This window comes from Chlorocebus sabaeus, chromosome 17, assembly GCF_047675955.1.
Source record: "Chlorocebus sabaeus isolate Y175 chromosome 17, mChlSab1.0.hap1, whole genome shotgun sequence".
NCBI lineage: Eukaryota > Metazoa > Chordata > Mammalia > Primates > Cercopithecidae > Chlorocebus > Chlorocebus sabaeus.
In genome coordinates, this window is record NC_132920.1 from 29,749,191 (window position 1) to 29,769,898 (window position 20,708).

Consider the following 20,708-nt stretch of genomic DNA (forward strand, 5'->3'; position numbering starts at 1 on the left):
CTTCTTTGGAATGTACCTGGTATTATCTATTTCAACTCTGGTAGTTCACAGAGGCCCAGAGAGTTGGAATAGCCAAGGTCACATAGCAAGGGAATGACCAGAAGTGGAGCCCTACCCTGGTCTTCTGACTTGTGTTCTTGCTGTGACTCAACCCTGCCTTTTTCAGTTACAGATCCCTGGGACCCCTCCTGCTTCCTGATATTTTTCTGGTGTTCCTTTGTGCCTTCATTCCTCACCTTCATTCTCTCTTTCTCCTTACCTGCTCCTCTCCCAACCTCTTTTCTTCCTCCCTGCTCCCTCCTCTTCCTAGCTTCTCTACCCTTCCAATGCCAGGCCTAGCTGACTGGATACTCATGGGGGTGTGCACATAAGTAAACATCCAGCTGTCTACAACTATGATCACTCACACTGTTATATAACATGTGTCTGCATCCATCAATGTCCAGATGCCCAAATTGCAGACAGAAGCATTCACGTAATACAAACATCACAGCTAAATATAATGTGTATGAATAGCCTCATACACATTGAATATCACTGGGATAAATGTTCAGTATTATTTAGGAACAGATGGACATGCTCAAAGAAAACAGGCAAAGAGACAGATACTCTATCATTAGTTTTATTATTAAAAGAACAAGAGTATAACAGCAGTAAGTCTTTATGGAGCAGCAGGACTTTATTAGGCACCCCCTCCAGGCACCCTTCTTCCCCCTCCCCCATACTTATCAGGGAGACACTCAAATATGACACCCTGATAAACCTACACAAACAAACACATGTACATTCATCTTGGAACAACCCTCCCAGCTCAGTGCTCATAAAACACACAGAAATCCAAGCATAAGACTGCAGTTGTGACTGCAATCTATTTTGTAAAAGATGCACTTCTATGCTATGATAGGTAGCATAGAGAGATGATCGCCTGACATTGCTGGCTTTGGAGACTGAGGCAGGAAGTCACAAGCTAAGGAAGTGAGTGACCTCTGGAAGCTGCAAAAGATGAGGGAATGGATTCTCTAGCAGACCGTTCAGAAGGAACCAAGCATTGCGGACACCTTGATTTTTGCCTGGTAAGACTCATTTCAGACTCTAAACTACAGAATAATAAAGTAACAAATGTGTATTGTTTCAAGCCCCTAAGTTTGTGGTAATTTTTTACAGTATCAATAGGAAACTAATACACAAGATTGCCTTTTCTCCTCCAGTCTCTGACTCTCTGAGTCTATTTGCACTTCTGTGTTGTTGCACCTTCCAATTTGTCATATTTTCTGGATGTCTCTGCCTCTCTTGACCTTTTTTTCAGTCTCATGTTATCTCTTTTCCTTCATTGTCCTGGTTTATCCCCAACTCCAAGGCCTCTCATGATCTTTTTGGATCTGGGCTTGAAGTACTGGAGGAATATCTCTGAGACTCCTCAAGAACCTCAATTGTCATCAATCCAAGTGCCTAGCCATGGCCCTCATGGGCTTGTCAGCGGTTAACAGCTTCAGTTGCACATTAGAATTATCTGGGAAACTTTAAAACTCCTGATGCCCAAGTAACACCTCAGACCAATTAAACAGACACTCTGGAGATGTGTCCCAGGTATCAGTAGTTTTAAAAGCTTTCCAGATGGTTCCAGTGTTTAGCTAACAGGGGAACCATGGTCTTGAACGGTGGATGTTCGTGTGGACCTGTCACTCTATTTTGCTCCTTGTGCCCTGGCTGCAGTGCTTTCTATTTGTTGTTCTCTGAGCATGCCACTGCTGCTGCAGCTGTACTGCCTTTGCACTCGCTCTTCTCTCTACTTGGGCCCCTGCTCCTCCAGAGCCTCACATGGCTTTCTCCATTTTCTCACTCATGTCTCAACCCAAACGTAACATTCAGAGAGGACTTCTTTTACCATCTGTATCTCAAGTGGTCTATCTCAAAGACATTCACTATATATTTACCCATATTTATTATCTCCATGGTATTTATTACTGTCTGCAATGATCTATTTATGAACTTTTGATCTGTCTCTGTCCAATAGAAGGTAAGTGAACAGGGACCTAACCTTTATGTTCACTGCTGCTTTCCCTGCACCTAGAATAGCACCTGGCACACAGTGAGTCTTAGGCCCAGCTGTTGAATTGCTCATTTACAATCTGAGAGGGTCATTTGATTGACTCTGCTTAGACCTTCGTATCCTTCTCAACCAATAGTCATGCCTCACTGGCAGATTCCAGGCACGGTGCTGGGAAACACTCATGTGATATAAAACATACGGTGTTCAGTCTGGCTGGGAAGCTCATGACTAGCTGTCATTTACCTTTCATAACCAGATGGTGAGGATTCCTGCTAACAAAGCATCAGCTCAGCCTTTACGTCCTGGTTACAATGAGTTCATACCTAATGGTTCCAGGACACCAGTAAGGGAAAAGGCATTTGGAGACAGACTCTGCCTGGAAACATCTCACTTCTCAAGACCTTCTCCCTCCCTTTCCAGAATCCCTAACCACTCTACACTTGATCCTCTAATCACCCCCGAGTTCATTGTATTTCCAGAGAGCCGGAAGGGTGGATGTGATTTTATGTGTGTCGGCTTTGCTTGGCTTGTTCCAGTTGACCATGACAGGATCCTGTCTCTCTGCTAGGATCCACATCTTCCTTCCTTAACATAGGTGCCTCCCAAATAACTGTTCCCACCCCTTTCCACCTCCTTCCAGGACTCCTACTTGTGGTGTTGTGGAGTGTGACAGCTCGATACCCATGCATGGCACTAGGGAATGTTAGAGGTGGGACAGGCCTTGACCCATCCCTTCTTTTCCTTCTCTTCATTTTTTTCCTTCTATCCTTTTATTTATCCTTCAGTTTCTCTCCTCCAAATTAGCAACATCCTCATGCTTTTAAAAGCCCCACAAGTCTTTAGAAGCTTTCAAGAGGGATAAGTATGAGGAGGAGTTTGGGAGACTGATCACAGGACAGTCATGGTTCCTGCCCTTAGGAAGTGTGATAAGCCAGATAAAGTGTATCCATCATCAACAAAATTTAGCATTACTGAATTGGGGTGTGTATTAAGGCAGATGAAGTGTATCCATCATCAACCTAAATCTGTCATTACCAAATTTAAAGGGGCAGTGAGGGGGGAAGAGTGAGTGAGGATTCTGTTGACAGCTTGAAGGACAATTGGGAATCATTTCAGGAAGTCTTCCAGGAGGAGGTGACCTGTAAAAGAAAGGAAAGTTGTGTTGAGTGGAAGAGAAGTGAAAAGGCCTGAACAAAGAATGTGAAGCATCTCTGGGGAGAAAACTGGATTGGGAAAAGAAGGCCTAGGAGGTAAGAAATCCAAATGAAGGAGACCATATTTCTTTCTCAATTCCCACTCACTGTGCCCTTCCCAAAGATTTTCTTCAATCTTGATTGTTTCTATAATGACTCATTTTTTTTAAGGACTTGGATGTTTACACTATGCTTTAACATAACTGGAAATTCTATTAGACCAGAGCAGTTTTCCTATGCAACTACTCCAGGGACTCTGAGTAAAACTTGCCCTGATGTGGGAGGCAGTTAGGAGGAGTGACTTGAGGCAGGGGTAGAGGAAGAAGATCCAGCCAGATTAATCCAATCAATCTTGATACTCAAATACATGACTATGTTATAGAAATATCACCTTCATAGTCCATTCTCTCACTTAACCCTAGAACAGCTGTAAGGCCAAGTCCAGCCGTGTTACAGTGAGGCCTCTGGGATTCTGGCGTGGTAAGGGATTTGACTAGGCTCAAACAGCCGGCAAGAGGCAGAGCTAGGACTGAAATTCAAACCTGCTGGCTCCAAAGTCTGTATTGTTTTCCTTAAATATTAATTTCTTTATTTTGAGACGTTACTCTCTCTTTTCTGTCCCTCCTGGAAGCCTCCTTCCTTTCTCTGCCTTTAAATTTCTGCTTAGGGCTAACGGTTTCTCTGAAATGTTGCCCATCCTTCAAGTTCCTCCTAGGTGCTCACTTATTCTCTTTCCTTCTAACAACACACTTGTCAATGTCACTAATATTTCTATCCATCATTTAAATTCTCCCTTAAACGTTCACTATTTGTCTTCTCAATTTTTTCAAGGCCTTCTTGTTCACCAAGCCCTTAGCACCTTCCAGTTTGTTCGTTTGTTTGTTTGTTTGTTTGTTTGAGACAGAGTCTTGCTCTGTCGCCAGGCTGCAGTGCAGTGGCATGATCTCAGCTCACTGCAACCTCTGCCGCCCGGGTTCAAGCGATTCTCCTGCCTCAGCCTCCCAAGTAGCTGGGACTACAGGCACGTGCCATCACACCCAGCTAATTTTTGTATTTTTAGTAGAGATGCAGTTTTGTCATGTTTGCCAGGCTGGTCTCAGACTCCTGACCTCAGGTGATCTGCCTGCCTCAGCCTCCCAAAATGCTGGGATTTCAGGTGTGAGCCACTGCACCTGGCCAGCAGTTTCCTTTTAAGAGCTGTGTATTCACTCATCCATTCATTTAATCATTCAACAACTATTTACTAAGCACCTACTATGTACCATGCATTGTCCTAGGAGTTAGGAACAGTGGAGAACAAGCCAGTCATAGTCCCTTGTCCTCTGGTAATTTAGATTCCACTGAAAAAGGCCAACAATAAGCAAGTAAATAAATAAATTAACAAGATAATTATAGATTGTGATCAGTGCTTTGAAGAATACAAAGTGGGTAATATAAGAGGAATTAACTGGAGGAGGTGTGCACTACTTTTAATAGGATGTTAGAAAAAGCTCCTCTGAGAAGGTGATGAGAGGGAGCCACAGTGAGAAGAGTTAGGGGAGAGCAACAACAGCAGATGCAAAGGCCCTGAAGTGCGAAAGATCTTGAATGTACGAAGTGTAATACAATGGTTTGTTGTGAGATTGGAGAGGTACTAAGAGCCAAGCTGTGTAGGACCTTAGGGACCAGGATAAGGAGTTGATCTTTGTTCTAAGAGCAATGGAATGACACTGAGGAGCTGTAAGTGTGATATTTACATGGTCTAATCGATTGATTGATTGACTTGATTGTAGAGATGGGTTCTGGCTGCGTTGCCCAGGCTGTTCTCAAGCTCTTGGCTTCAATCAATCCCCCACCTTGGCCTCAGCTCCCAAACAGCTGAGATAATAGGCATAAGCTACCACACTCAGCATGATTTACGTATTTTGAAGCTCATTTTGTCCTAGTAGTCTTTTCTCTCAGTTTTCTTTTCTAATTCCCATCCCCCTTCACATTATTTACATTCAAGATGATAATCTCATTTCCATGTCCACTTCCCCATCAGGGAGAATAGGTCTTCCAAACAAGTTATTTATTATCCTGTATAAGGATCGCTAGTAAGTGCACCAAATGTAGCTAATTTTTTTCTGGCTCCCACCTCTATTAAATACATCAAAGAATCATAGATTTGTAGAATGTTAGAGTTGAAGGGAGCATTAACAATGTGTCGTCTAGCCCTTACAATATGAATAAGAAAATTGATGCCCAGAGAGATGACCTAGCTGGTGCGTAAGTAGGGAAAACTTTCTGATCCTCATCCCTCAAGAATGCAGGAGCACGTTCCTTCCTGTCTTTTAGGCACCTATTTCAATTAAGAAAAAAATATTGGCTGGGCGCAGTGGCTCATGCCTGTAATCCCAGCACTCTGGGAGGCTGAGGGAGGCAGATCACGAGGTCAAGAGATCGAGCCCATCCTGGCCAACGTGGTGAAATCCCATTTCTTCTAAAAATACAAAAGTTAGCTGGGAATGGTGGCACATGCCTGTAGTCTCAGCTACTCAGGAGGCTGAGGCAGGAGAATTGCTTGAACCCAGGAGGTAGAGGTTGCAGTGAGCCAAGATCGCACCACTGCACTCCAACCTGGCGACAGAGCGAGACTCCATCTCATTTAAAAAAAAAAAAAAAAAAAGTCAGGATGTCCTAACTGGATTCTTGGCTTCAAGGTCAATCACCATAGGTCGGTAGTGCTGCAGCTACTGCTAGCATAGCGTCCACTGGCCCAGCTGCCCTACCGCCATGGACATTTCATGTTTATTGGGGCTCACCCATGCTCTTCTATAGGAAAATAGGCTCTACCTCATTTCTGCATTTCAAATCTCATACAAATACATTTAGTTGGAAGGACTTAATTAATGTCCAGAATCCTAGCTCCAAAGACTCTGAGAAATAGTTTTTTACTTTTCAATCTGTTCAATAGAAAGGAAATGAGGTCAATCCACACATGTAGGGTTGGCAGATAAAATGCAGAACATCCAGTTAAATTTGAATTTCAGATAAACAATGATTTTTTAGTATAAATATCTCCCAAATACTGTATGGGGCATACTTACACAAAATAATTATTTATTATTTATCTGAAATTCAGATTTAAATGGACATCCTGTACTTTTATTTGATAAATCTGACATTTTAACAAATATTGAGCACAGAGACTGAGAGCAGAAGTCCTTAATTTAGGTAATTTAGGTGGGGGACATTGAGGGAGGTCCATCTTCCGAGGTGATATTTAGGGGGAGACCTGAGAGATGAATAAGAGATCGTCATGCACAGAGAGGAGAGAAGGGCATTCCAGGAACTGGTAACAGCTTTGCAACAACCTAGAGGCAAGAACAATTTGGGCTAATTTAAGCAAAGTTGACACATGATGAGTTGGGACTAAAGATGGCACAAGATAATAATGAAGACTTAGGCAGAGACTAGAGCAAGCGAGATCTTAAGTTTTAGTAGTGGAATAAACAGGAATGGAATGAGGGAGACCCAGGGTCACTACCTGCTAATGGCATTCCCAGAGTTGTATATGGCAGTCATCCCAAAGAGAGAAAACTATGCCAGTAATTTAGGTGAGAAAGGATGATGGCTTGAGATAGTGGGATCCAGTGGAGCTGAAAATGAGCAGGCCAATTTGAACTGTATTTTATAGACAGAATTGACAAAAACATTGAAGTGGCCTTTGGGCAATGAGGGAGGGGAAAATCAAGGATGAATTTCTAATTTCTGGAATGGATGACTGTGTAATTGCAAAGCTGTTACAGAAATGGGTGATATTCTTAATGAGCTTTGGATGTTGAGACGGGATCACAAGAGAGGGGGTAAGGACAAAGTGATGCGATATTTTGTTTCAGTTGGACAACAGTCCACAATAACTCCTTCTCCTCTCTGCAGAATATTCCCTAACATGCACTGAGACCTGTTTGCTCTGTCCTTCTCTCCTTCCTCCCTGCCTTCCCCTTCATTATTTTCTCTTTTTTATTCTCTGTCCTTTCTTTCTGCTCTGTAGTCATCCTATTTCCTCGACAGCTTCAAAGTCTCAGCCAGTGAGATAGATGGAGTGTAGGCAGCTAGAAATGGAAAGGATTCCTGTGCTTCTGTGATTCACAGTCTCCCAGTGGGCCTTTAAACCATTTAACCTCTGTTGTCCAGACCCCAGGAAGAGGTGAGGCTGGAAGAGGTAAAAGAACTTGGACTGGAGCAGCAGGGGAGGCCCTGGAGGAAGGAGCAGACATCATCCTCCAGCAAATGGACAATCCATTAGTCCAAACTCTTCATTTTAAAATTGAAAAAACTAAAGTCTTCGCCAATTTTGACTAAACCAGATAAGAAATTATACAGTATGAAGGAACATTGACACCACTTAGAAATAGTAGGGTGTCAAGATGTGACTTGACTCTTGTTAGTTTTGTGACTACAAAGTGAAAACAATTATACTTATATCAAAAAAATTGTTTTAGGGATGATAAAAGTAATTTATATTTATTCATCCAAAAATACTTATTAAGGACCTACTATGTGCCAGATACAGTGTTGAAAGATGGGGACTCAGTGGAGATCAACACAAACAGGAACCTGCCCTCATGGGAATTAAACTCTAGTGGGGAAAACAGCTCATTAACAAATAAATAAGTGGAATCTATGGCAGGTACCATGAAGCAACATAAAGCTGGGAAGAAAGATACAAATACTAGCATAGTTTTCTCTCTTTGGGATGACTGCCTTACACAACTCTGGGGAATGCCATTAGCAAGTAGTGGCCCTGGATCTTCCTTGCCTATTCCACTACTAAAACTTAAGTTTTTGCTTGCTCTAGTCTCTAAGTCTTCATTATGATCTTGCGCTATCTTTACTCCCAACTCATCATGTGTCAACTTTGCTTAAATTAGCCCAAATTGTTCTTGCCTCTAGGTTGATGCAAAGCTGTTAGTGTGCCTGGAATGCCTTTCTCTCCTCTCTGAGCATGAAGATCTCTTATTCATCTCTCAGGTCCCTCCTTAAATATCACCTAGGGAGATGGGCCTTCCTCAACGCTGGATGGAGTGCTGGATGGAGTAGACAGAGTTACAATCTCAATAGATTCTATTTGAGCAAAGATTTGAAGGTGGTAAGAGAAGTCGTCTAGTGCTCATCTGAAGGAAGGATCATCTAGATGAAAGGAAAGGCAGAGGCAGAGGCAGAGGCAAAGGCTGTGGTGCTGAAACTGCTCATGTGTTTGAGATTTAACATGAGGCCATGTGGCTGGGCCAGAGGGAGCAGCAGGTGTGGAGTAGGAAGTCAGATAGGCGACTGACCGACTGTGCAGGGTCTTGTCATTGTCAGGACTTTCTTCGGTACCGGGTGAGGTGAGCCTGGCAGGGATTGGAGGTGATGGGGAGGGACTGCTTTCTGGACGTGAGTTTCTGCATTGGTTGTGGAGTGTGAGAGCAAAGCAGGAGGCAGGAAGCTCTAACAAGTTTGGCCCCAGCATGGGGACAATGGAGCTGCCAGTGACTGCAGTGGGAAGAATTGTGAGGAGCTGGCCTGGGCAGGAGGACCATGGTGGCATGTTGGACACGTGAAGCCAGGAGGCCTGTGGGCCATCCAACAGCGCTGTGAACTATGCAGCCCGATGTAAGCATATCTGAAATTAGGAGTGGTGGAGAAACAAAAAGAACAAGGATAGTTCATATTAACACAGTAATAATTTTGTAATTTTATAATTTTCAAAACATTAAAGATTTTACTACTTTCTTAACTACTCCAGGAGCTTGTGTCACATTCCAGTCACAGGGAGGAAACTGGGGGCCATGCAGGGTAAAGGTCAAAGCCTGCATGCTGGGACTCAAGTGCTTCTTCCCCAGCAGTGTTAGAGCACTGACTCCCAGGAACACAGAGACTTGAAAAGAGTGTCTGGGTCGTGGACTGTGAGTCAGAGAAACCAAGCCAGGGGCATGCAAGGCAGCACAAGGCAGAGCAGGGGAACCCAGCAAGGGAGGCGGCAACACAGAGTGACCTAGAAAAGCCTGATGAACTGAGAGCCAGCCCACAGCAGTCCCCATATGCCTCTGCGTCTTAGTCCACATGACAGACTCTCCCTCCCTTCCTTCCTTCCTCTCCTCTGGTGACCAGTAGCCAAAACATCACCGGCACGCTGCTGGCATCCAGCCTGCCAATTAGTTCAGGAGCCACTCCCTCTGACTGCCTCCTGAGCCTCAGATGTTACCTCCCCCGTCTCCCAAACACACCCCTCCAGCTCTGTCCTGCCTGCCCTGAATCTCTGGAAGGAAAACTGGCCCCGGGACCTGCCTCGGACTCTCTGGCTCCCCTCATCCAGCCCCTCCCTCCGCAGAGGACGGTATCTCACACACTTTTATCTGCCATTTCTGGGCACCTTTTCAAGCGTCCTTGAAACTAGCGCTTGATAGAGTTATCCACGCCCATGTGAGGCTCCCCTGTCCCCTGGGTGGCATATGTGGCAGGAGAAGCAGGGAGGAGCTTCAAGGAAGCAGAGGAAAGGAACCTATAAGAGCTCTTGGGATGGCTTCCAGAAAGCTGTGAAGATAGAGCCATGCTGAAAGGAGAAAGGCAAAGGCTAGAGAGAAGTGAACACTGAAGAGAAATTAGGCAAGAATAAGGCCTACAAAGTTAGAGGAAGGGAATGGGAGGGCAAAACAACAGCACCAGAAAGGAATGAGGAGGCCAGGCATGGTGGCTCATGCCTGTAATCACAGCACTTTGGGAGGCTAAGGCGGGCGAATCACCTGAGGTCAAGAGTTCGAGACCAGCCTGACCAACATGGAGAAACCCCGTCTCTACTAAAGATACAAAATTAGCCGGGCATGGTGGCGCATGTCTGTAATTCCAGCTACTCGGTGAGGCTGAGGCAGGAGAATTGCTTGAACCCGGGAGGCGGAGGTTGTGGTGAGCCAGCACGCCATTGCACTCCAGCCTGGGCAATAAGAGCAAAACTCCATCTCAAAAAAAAAGAAAAAGAAAAAGAAAGGAATGAGGATCAGGAGTCGGGGGGAGAGACATGATCTTACAGAAGGGGCTGGACCTGGGGAGAAGATTTTGTCAGAACTATGGAAAATTTGATATGAGATTGAAGAAGGAGTGATAGTAATACTTTTTACATTTTTGGAACATCTTCATATGTTTTATTTCATCATTCATTCATCATAGATATCATTACCCCCATTTTACAGATCAAGAAACTGAGGCTCAGAGAGGTGATGTGAGTTGCCCGAGATCACACAGCTAGTAAGAATGTACATTCTCCTCTATACCACAGAGCACCTGCTTCTGTATGTGGCATATTAAATAGAAAAATGAGATTAGACATTTAGAAGTTGAGAATTCTCATCCAACTAACACTTATGGGGCACTTTTTATGTGCCAGGCAATATGCTAGGCGCTGAAGATACTAAGACACCCTGTTTTCAAAAGACTGACCTTCTGGTTAAGGAGTGATATGAATAGTGCAAACCAGATGGGGGGCGGGGCTGCCCATAGGCTGAAGGCTCCTCTGGGAGAGGACAGCTTAGAGAAGTTTTCACAGGGGCTGTCTGGGAAGAAGGGAACTACTTCCCCAGTGGATGGCAGAAGGGGATAGCAGAGGGCATTTCAGGGAAAAGCAAGCAAGCAGTGTGTGGGAGAGCTCCAAGGAGTTGAGATCCACAAAAGAGGGATGTGTAGGGAGCTGGGTGGAAAAGCTACAGAAATAATGGGAAGAACAGTGATATTAATTAAATTCATTATCTGTTTAAAACCATTGCATAGGGCAAGGCATAGTGGCTCATGCCTATAATCCCGGCACTTTGGGAGGCTGAGGCAGGAGGATCACTTAGCCCATGAGTGAGATACCAGCCTGGGCAACATAGCAAGACTTGTCTCAATGAAAAAAATACTAAGTATTTTAAAAAGGCACAATACATAGCTGTAATAAGAGTTGAGGAGGAATCTTACAACTATAGTGTTACAGGAGACAAAGGGTGTTTCTCCATTATGTTGCGGTGATGGGAACTTAAATCTTAAATGAGATAAGGATATATTTGAGTCTTCCTGTATGCCAGATGGCATGCAAAATGGTTTTATATCATTATGTAATTGAATTCATGTAACAGTTAAAAATAGTGAAGATGACCTATTTGGGTTGACATGAGAAGATTTATAAGATCATGGTTAAAAGAAAAAGTGCAGAACATTATGTGCTATAAATTGTGATCCATAGTAAAGAAACACATACAGGGGAAGGGTTTTGGTTAGAGGGAGTACAGAGCCAGGGCAGCCAAGAGAAGGAGGCGTGTCTGAGCCTGGCGCAGGCTGCGTGCCTGGGGTTGCTGCTGAGAGGGATATGAAGCTTGTCATACTGAGGGCATAACTCAATCCTATTACATTAGGCAAGTCTCAGAGAGTTTTCAAGTGGAAGTGAAACACACTCTGATGACACAGGTTGTAGAGATTGTTCTGTCTGCAGGTGGAGAATAGATTGGAGGCAGGAGGAGAGCAGTCAGGTAGGAGAGACCCGAGGGGGTGGACAAGGCTAGCCCCTGGAAATGGAGTCAAGGGAGAGGAAGCAAGGGTGAGAAATTGGGCTGAGGAAGTGAGTGGGTGACAGATCCTCACATGGCTGGTTGGGCGGGGGGGGGAAAGGAACACAGAATACAATTAGATTATTTTCAGGATTTTAATTGCAGTTATACATGCAAACAAAAAGTCAAACAAGTAGACGAGTTAATTTTTTTAAACGGCAGCCCTCACCCCCATCTCCACTACTTTCAACTCTTTTAGCTGTTTTGGCGTTCACCTTCACATCTGTAAATACGAGGATGATATTATTACTATTTACTCTTCTAATTTTAGGCGTTATCTATTATTGATTTTCTGTTATGAAAGATATAACTTTTTCTTATAACCACAACCTCACTTGGTTCCACAAACACATATCCTCACTATTTCCACTGTCCCTGGTTTATAGCTATTTCAAAAATACATGCATACATACACACACACACACAAACACACACACATTTCTATGTGTATAAAACACAGATGTGTAAATACACAGAAACATGTCCTGAAGGATCAAATCAAAGTAGGATTCAGGAAGATCATAGCTAAAGAAGACTTTTGGCTGGCACAGTGGCTTATGCCTGTAATCCCAGCATTTTGGGAGGCCAAGGTGGGCGGATCACCCGAGGTCAAGAGTTCAAGACCAGCCAGACCAACATGGCGGAACTCTGTCCCTACTAAAAGTACAAAAAATTGGCCAGATGTGATGGTGGGCACCTGTAATCCCAGCTAGTTAAGAAGCTGAGGCAGGAGAAGCCCTTGAACCCAGGAGGCTGAGGTTGCAGTGAGCTGAGATGCGCCACTGCACTCCAGCCTGGGTAACAGAGCAAGACTTCATCTAAAAAAAATTTTTTTTCTTTTTTTTTTTTAAAAGAAGATTTGAACCAAAAGGAAGAGAAGCACAAGACAAGAGGCCATGAAAAAGCAAGCCGCGTATTGTGTGAATATGTGTGTGGAGGGCAGGGATGAGGAACATTTCAGAACAGAATCAATTCAGCCTTGTGCAGAAAGGAATAATGAAGGCAGGAGGCAGCAACTTCAGGGCTGTCTGATTTGAAGGAAATCTTAAAGGCTTTATCAGGAAAGGGGAATCACTAACAGTCAGACAGAAGCACCAGACTGAATGAAAAAAGATCACAGCCCCATATCCTTAGAGAGTGTCCTCAGAGACCTCAGGTGCCCAAGCATCTGCCATGCTGTTGATTTATTCTGCAGTGAGTCACTGGATCCCTGAAACTAGGGGCAAGGGTGAGATCATCACCCCAGAAGGCAGGGAGCAGAGACAACAAGGCCCTTGGGGTCCAGGGAGCTGAACCTGTCTGGTCAGAGGCCACTGTCACAAAACCAACAAAGAATTCATATCTAATAGGTTTTCCTCAGGGCTCAAATGAGTAGGTTTGGGAGTCACCGGGAGGCTGTGATACCAGGCAGGATGACAAACAAAAACAGCCAGCCAAGAAAACAAGCTTCAGAGTGTTTGCCCTGGCAGAACAAGGGATGTCTAGGTAGAAGCCTGAGAGAGGTCCCAACCAAGGCCACTGGCTCCTCCCTCCCCACAACTCAGAGCCACCAGGGACCTGGGCCATCTGTCCCCTTCCATGACCATGGAGGCTGAAAGTGTCAGCACTGTGACCTGGAATTATATGCCTGGACTGGGGAGGTGGACACCTTGGAAATAAACTCCAGACCCTCTATTTGAAAAGTTTTGTGGCTGGGAGTGGTGGCTCAAGCCTGTAATCCTAGCACTTTGGGAGGCCGAGGCAGGCGGATCATGAGGTCAGAAGATCGAGACCATCCTGGCTACGGTGAAGCCCCATCTCTAATAAAAATACAAAAAATTAGCCGGGCGTGGTGGTGGGCGCCTGTAGTCCCAGCTACTCTGGAGGCTGAAGCAGGAGAATGGCGTGAACCTGGGAGGCGGAGCTTGCAGTAAGTTGAGATTGTGCTACTGCACTCCAGCCTGGGTGACAGAGGGAAACTCTGTCTCAAAAAAAAAAAAAAAAAAAGCTTTTTGCATTGAACAGGATTCTGTTCTGCACACGTATATACACATGCCCCAACTCCACTAATTCATCTTTTTCCCAATTCCCCACCTAAACCCTGAGAGAAAAAAAAAAAAAAAAAAAGAGCAGCCTCTGACATTCAGAAGTTGGCCTAACACAGCTAAACCATGTTATTCACCTATTAGGCATGTACTATATCACAGAATACCAATCTCAGACAGGTTTACTCTTAGACCTTGATAAAGTGAGACAATGTAAGGTCGCTTCATAAGTTTTTCTGAGCACAGACCCAAAAAAAGGTCACTGTGCCACCCACAAAATACCAAACACCCCTTCTCTTGGCTAACAGAAATGTTTGCTACTTCTTTACCAATTATAGTTTTCCCGTCATTTTAGTCTTCCCTCCCTATAGAAAATATTTATTTGGATATTCATTCACAGAATGCTCTGCTTTCTAGCAGCATTAATCTAGAGCAAACCCCCACTTCCTTAGACTTTTCACCAAATCACCTAACCAAAACCCAAATCCTATCACAGCTTTTTTCCTAACACTCTTATTGAGATGTCCCTCACTCCCCGTGGGGTACATTCTTCCTTGCTACAAGGAGTAATAAATTCAGCGTGTTTAATGACCGTTATGTTCCTGGGGGGTCTTTGGCTGGAAAATACGGATAACACTCAGTGTTCTTTGCTTCCTTCTTAACCCTCTGGGATCTGCATTGAATACCTGGCCCCATGTTGTGTGGGAGAAGCCAGTACAAAGGCAGGAGGTGCTCTTAGAAAGGACAAAGCCAGTAATGCATTCACTCAACAAATATTTATGGAGCACCCACACATGTCACAGACTGTTCTAGGTGCCAAGGACAATAGACAAATAAAACAGGATCCCTGAATTTTCAGGAAGCTCTCAATCGGAGTAGAGGTGAGAAACACACATAAACAGATCATCTTGATTTGTGGAGATTAATGCAGTGATCAAGCTATGCCCTGGGGACTGCTATGTGCTCATAGTGGTGGTGCCTAAACTAGTGTCGGAGACAATGGGGGGATCAAGAAAGGCTTTCAGGGAAGGAGGCATTTGAGGCCCTGGAAGGCTGAAGACAAGCTAAGAAAAACGAACAATGAAAGCGGATCAGGGAGATGTAAACAGTGTGGTGAGTGGGGAATTTTAGGCAATTTGAGCTTTTTAGAGTGAAAAATGGGAAGCAGGTCGGGGCAGGGGTTAGGCTGAAGGCATGCCAACGTGGAGTTCAGGCTTTATCCTTTAGAGAAGGGAGGCATTACTGAAAGTCCAACAAGTTCTAACATGACCAGATTATATTTTTAGAAATCATTTGAATATCTGCAGCTTACTTTAAAATACAAAAATTATAAGATGAATAGAAGGATGAAGGAATGGATCAATGGAAACATATTTGATAAAGCAAGTATAGTAAAATGCTAATGATAAAATCTAGGTGGTAGTATTTGGATGGTCACTGTAAAATTCATTCAACTCTTCTGTCAGAAGATTTTCAAAATAAAATTTTAAAAAAGCATAGACTTTGGCCTGGGTAATGGAAGATGGATTGGGCAGAATAAGTCTGGAGGCAGGGAGGTGAGAAAGGCAACTGTCATAATCCAGGTGAGGGCTGATCTAGACAGTGCTAGGAGGAAGGTGGGTGGAGTCCTGTGGTAGGCGCTAACATCAAGGAGGTTGGGGCCTCAAGGACTGTGAGAATGAGGAAGAGAAAGAGTTGAGGATAACACCTAGGTTGGGTGACTGGGTGGGGGTTGGTAGCAACAGTGACTCGAAAACAGGCAGCAGGAACAGGTCTGGGAAAGGGGACAAGATGACTTCATGACCCCAAAGTTTCTGTGGGAATATGCTTTGGGAGCTCCCAGACTCCTGCCTCCCCAAGGGGGCCACTCTGGTGGGGAAAAGGCTCAGTTCCGTGGGTCTCCATCTCTTGACACTTGCCCCAGTTTTCACTGGATTTCCCTGGGAGTGGAGTGGCTCTTACTCTCCCTCCCTAGGGAGCAACTCTTCCACCCTCCTAATGACTTCTCCACTCCTACCATGCCTTTTCCTCTTTCAGCTTTTGAAAACCATTTTTCTCCTTTCTTCGGTTTTCCAGGTCAGATACTCAAATTTGACCCTCCCTGGAGAATATATCCACTATCTATTTTCCCTTCTCCTCATCTTAGCCTCCCACAAGTGTTGCCCTTGGCTCTCTTTTCCAATAGCATTGTTTCTTTTTTATGTCCCCACTTTCCTGTGGGTGACAGATTATGGAGTTGTAGGTTGAATTGTGTCTGCCAAAGACATATTGAAGTCCTAGCCCCAGGTACCTATGTATGTGACTTTATTCAAAAATAGGGTCTTGGCCAGATGAGGTAGCTCACCCCTGTAATTCTAGCACTTTGGGAGACCAAGGTGGGCAGATCGCTTGAGCTCAAGAGTTTGAGACCAGCCTGACCAACATGGCAAAACCCTGTCTCTACAAAAAAATACAAAAATTAGCCAGGCATGGTGCTGTGTGCCCGTAGTCCCAGTTACTTGGGAGGCTAATGCGGGAAGATCACTTGAGCCAGTGAGGCGGAGGTTGCAGTAAGCCGAGATCATGCCACTGCACTCCAGCCTGGGTGATAGAGCCAGATTTTGTCTCTAAAAAAAAAAGGGGGAGGGGTCTATTCATCAAGTTTAAATGAGATCATATTGGATTATGGTGGCCCATTATAAGAAGAGGGAAATTTTGACACAGACACATGGGAGACGGCCATGTGAAAATGCGGTCAGAGATTGGAGTGAGGCATCTACAAGCCAAAGAATGCTGCAGATTGCCAGCAAACACCAGGAACTAGAAGAGGCAATGAAGCATTCTTTCCTAGACCCTTTGGAGAGAGCATGGCTCTGCTGACACCTTGATTTCAGAATTCTTGCTTCCAGAACTGTAAGAGAATGTGTCTATTGTTTCAAGCCACACAGTCTATGGTGATGTGTTATGGAAGCCCTAGGAAACTAATATAGCAGATAAGTGTGTGTGTGTGTGTGTGTGTGTGTGTGTGTGTGCATGCATGTATGTGTGTGTGTGTGTGTCCGTCTGTCTTGCAGGGAAATACCATGGAAAGTTATTATTTGTTATAACCATTTTATCATCTATTTTATGAAATTTTATCTTTTCAAGACAACTTTGCATGTGCTTTGGGTTAAAAGATGTGAGTTTGAACATTCATACCATATTTGAAATATGGGAATGTAATGATATCTAATTTAAGCAGTGATGAGAAGCAAATGGAATCATGTATCTGAATCCATTTAGTAAACTGTTCAACATTGTAAACATGCTGTTAGTAGTATCATAACTGTGTGAAGAGGCAGAAAACACTTTGGACTGAGGAATGGAAATCTAGGCTGTTGGCCAGGGTTCAGTATTCACTTGACTTCCCAGTCATAACATTGAATGAATGGCCAGAACACTCTTTCAGTAAATGAGCTTCTGAGAGGCTCCTAAAGAGGCGACCCCTATCCCTCATGGCTGAGAAGACTGTGGTCATAGTTCAAGGTTAAGATCCAGGTTGGAAGACCTCCCCAAATTTAAACCTTGCTACAAAGTATTCTTTCATTTATGTTGAACCCTTCCTTCATTTACATCCCTTTAGGAACCAGGCCCTGTACTGCTCAAGGAGGGTGGGGGAGTGGAATGAAAGTGAGTGAGATGCTACTTCTGTTCTCCAGGACCTCACAGTCAACTTGCAGGAAGTGCTGCAAGGAGATGGCTGTAGTGGCTTTGGGAATGTGCACACTTTTCCAACAGAAAGAACCAGGAACGCTGCGTGGGGAAGGCTTCCTGGAGGAGGTGAGGTGGAGCTGGTCCATGAAAATTGAGTGGGATTTCCAAGACATCAGTCTTTTGGGGAAAAGATAAATTAGGGCATGGTTTTAATTTAGTAAATATTTATTAATCAAGTACCCCATTCTAGGGTCTATGCTAAGTGTCAGGGGTTGGTAGAGCCAGGAAGTATAAAATCAACTTAAGATACTTGGGAAAGATCTCCCTTTGTAGTGAGGAAGTTAAATCTGTACACAATGAAAGGAAACAAGGCAAAAGGCGCGAAGTCCATGACCATGACGAGGGCTGTGAGAATTGTAAACAGGGAATTTGGGCGGTCCTGGCTGATTCTGAATGAAAGTCCAGAGGGGCGTTGCTTTCGGGTCTCGACCTGCGTGTCCCCAGCCCTTGGTTGTCCCCTCCGCAGGGAGGTGAAGGCTGTTTATGTAATCGGCGGCGCCTCGCGGGCGACTGGGGGAACTGGATGGGGGAGCCTGGCCAGGGCTGACTGCGCGCCCCTGGAATCTGCGCTCCGGGCGTTGGCTCGTTCCCGCCCCGACACCTGGGCCCGCCCTCCCGCTGCGCAGCCACCAGCCGGGCAGCAGGGTGGTCGGGCGGGCGACTCCCCACGCCTCCTGCAACACCGCCTTCTCCCTACTGCAGCGAGGCGGCTGGAAAAGCCTAGAGACTCCCGGTCCCACCCGCCTCCCCAGTCCCCAGCCGGGCTGAAGGGAGGAAGAGGAAGGAATCCACAATCATCCCAAACAACGGCACAAATCGTGGGTTTTACTGTCCAGAAGTAATTTCTTCTCTGTGTTTCCGACCTCTTTGCCCTTTTACTTTTTTGGGCTCACTCAGGAAACCGGAGCAGTCCTTCTCTGGGTTTAACTTCAGTCCCTCACATGGCGACACTAGGAATGATCAAGACTTTTGTTGCGGGTAGTGGTGATGTGGGTTTGAGAGGAGGATACATCTGGCCCTGATTCATTTTGGTTTCTGAGTACGATGGAGAACCAGAAAAGTTTTGCGTATGTCGGTTTTCAGGATGAGGCTCAGATGGGTCAAAGCCCTGTGCAGGGCCACAGGGGCTGCAGGAGGTAAGATGGAGGAGGAGCCAGGGGGACAAGCCGGGGTCAGTGGTCCAGTTCCCTACGTCTGTCTTAACCAGGATGCAGCTGGATGCTTGCACGTGGCAGCTTTTTCAGCGTTTCCAGTCCTATCCTGTTACCAACTGTGCTGCAATGAACAGCCTAGTGTATAGCCTTTTACCGTATTTAAGCCTTTCTTTTCGACCCAGGCATATTGTAAGGAGAGAGGAACTGAAAAATGGAGTATTTAAAGCAGGGTCAGAGAAATCAGCACTGGATCAGGAGGAAGCCCGAAGGTGTAACCTTCCCATAGGGCTGCTGGAAGCCTAGCTTCAACCCTTCCAGCTGCAGCACATCCCAAAGCGGGCTGGTGGGGGCGAGAAGCAAGTGAGGAGGAAATGCAGAGGAAGGCAAAGAACAACTCTAGGGACCCAGGGTGCCGGAAAACAGAAGCTGGAAAAAGGAGATCTGCCCCGGGAAGGAGGCATGGAAAGTGTAGATGTGGGGGCTAGAGGTGGCTAGAAGACTACCTCTCCGCCCTCGTAATCCACGTGGACACCCACTTTGTTCGGACAGACCGGGACATCCTCCCAGGAACCGCTCTAGGTGAGCGCCGGGCACTCGGAGCCGGTGATGTGCAGCGCCCGGAAGCCGGTCAAGGGCTCCACCTCCAGGAAGCCCCGCCTAGGAACCAGCTTCAAGGCCACGTCCAGCACGCAGGCCCCGCCCCCGGGCCCTTGGAGCCCCGCCCCCCAGGCGCTGCGGCCGTAGTTAAGGCCCAGCGAGCCCAGCACGCAGGGGAACCGGTAGAAGCGTCGGTGGTCTCCCGGCTTCTTCGAACTGCCCTGGGATGCGAGATCCAGAGTCACTATCTTTAGATCCTGGGAAAGGATGAGGTCCGGGTGGGCCGAGGCTTCGTCCAGTGTCACAGGGGCTGTATGAAGATGAGGAGAAAGAGGTGGCCAACCCCAGGTCAAGATGTCCAAACCCTCTACCTTCCTCTGACACCCGCGCCCCGCTCCATGAAGTCAGAGAGGCTTTCTCTTCCCAGTCACTGCCTTTGTGGTCCCCAGAGAAGTCTTAGGCCCGGCCCCGCGTCCTCCTCCTCAAAGTTAATCCCTGAATTTCACAATGTGTTGTTCTGTGGGCGCAGAGAGAAGTTCCCCATTGGTGGTGGTGGTGAGATCGTTTCAACACCCGAAGATGAGACCATCTCTTCCTTGCCCATTTCCCGTGGCCCCTAATTCCCATGTCTAAGACAAGAATTGAGTCTAGTATAAGAGATGTCGAGGCTCAGACTTTCTGAGCGCCAGTAATTTTCTAAAGTGGAGTTCCTCAAACACAGGGATGAGTGAAGTGTTGGAATACAAAAGGAGAAGTAGTCATCCCCCGCCACACACACACACTTTTACCGGGATTCTACGTTCAGTCACAGTTTATTTAAAGCTAGAAGTGTCTCCATCCACCCATTACAGAGGCTTGCGTGGTGGTTTCAGAATGGGGACTCATTCTGTCTACTGATTTATCAAATCGCATTAATTAATTTCCCTTGCTGATATGAGGGGTTGGGAGAGAAGAGGGATGTGGGAATGTAAGGAAGAGCGAGAGTGGGAGGGCTCATGGGGTTTGACGGACTGTGACCCAGGCTGGCCTTGCTCATCTCTGGACTTCACTGCTGGCTGAACTGGTGCCCTCGGTAAACAGCTGCTTAAAGAGTGCGGGGACTGCTGCAGGGACTTTCTTTTTCCACTAGGCGGCACCACAACCAAAGTGATAAGAAGTCAAGCGTGGGGCGGGATGGCTGGAGATTGTGTTTTCCCCTCCTTTTGCTCAAGAACTCGTCCGTTCCTTCTCCAACTCTTCACCACCACCCCCACCCCCATCTCCACTCTCAGTAGCCCAAGCCCTTCCCTTCTCCACTCCTTCGACCCAATTCCACTAAGTCAAGAACCCTGATCGCTCTCAGTTACTCACTCAGCGCTACTCTTATGCTCCGAAGTCCG

At 45.8% G+C, this 20,708-nt stretch overlaps 1 long non-coding RNA gene across 1 annotated transcript; it reads left to right on the forward strand.

The window, feature by feature from the left end:
- The first annotated feature begins 971 nt into the window (after window positions 1-971).
- On the forward strand, window positions 972-17,416 carry LOC103221849 (uncharacterized). The gene is made up of 4 exons (XR_012089094.1): window positions 972-1,073; window positions 3,167-3,300; window positions 12,677-12,742; window positions 16,550-17,416. It is a non-coding gene; the product is annotated as an uncharacterized lncRNA (long non-coding RNA).
- The last annotated feature ends 3,292 nt before the right edge of the window (window positions 17,417-20,708 follow it).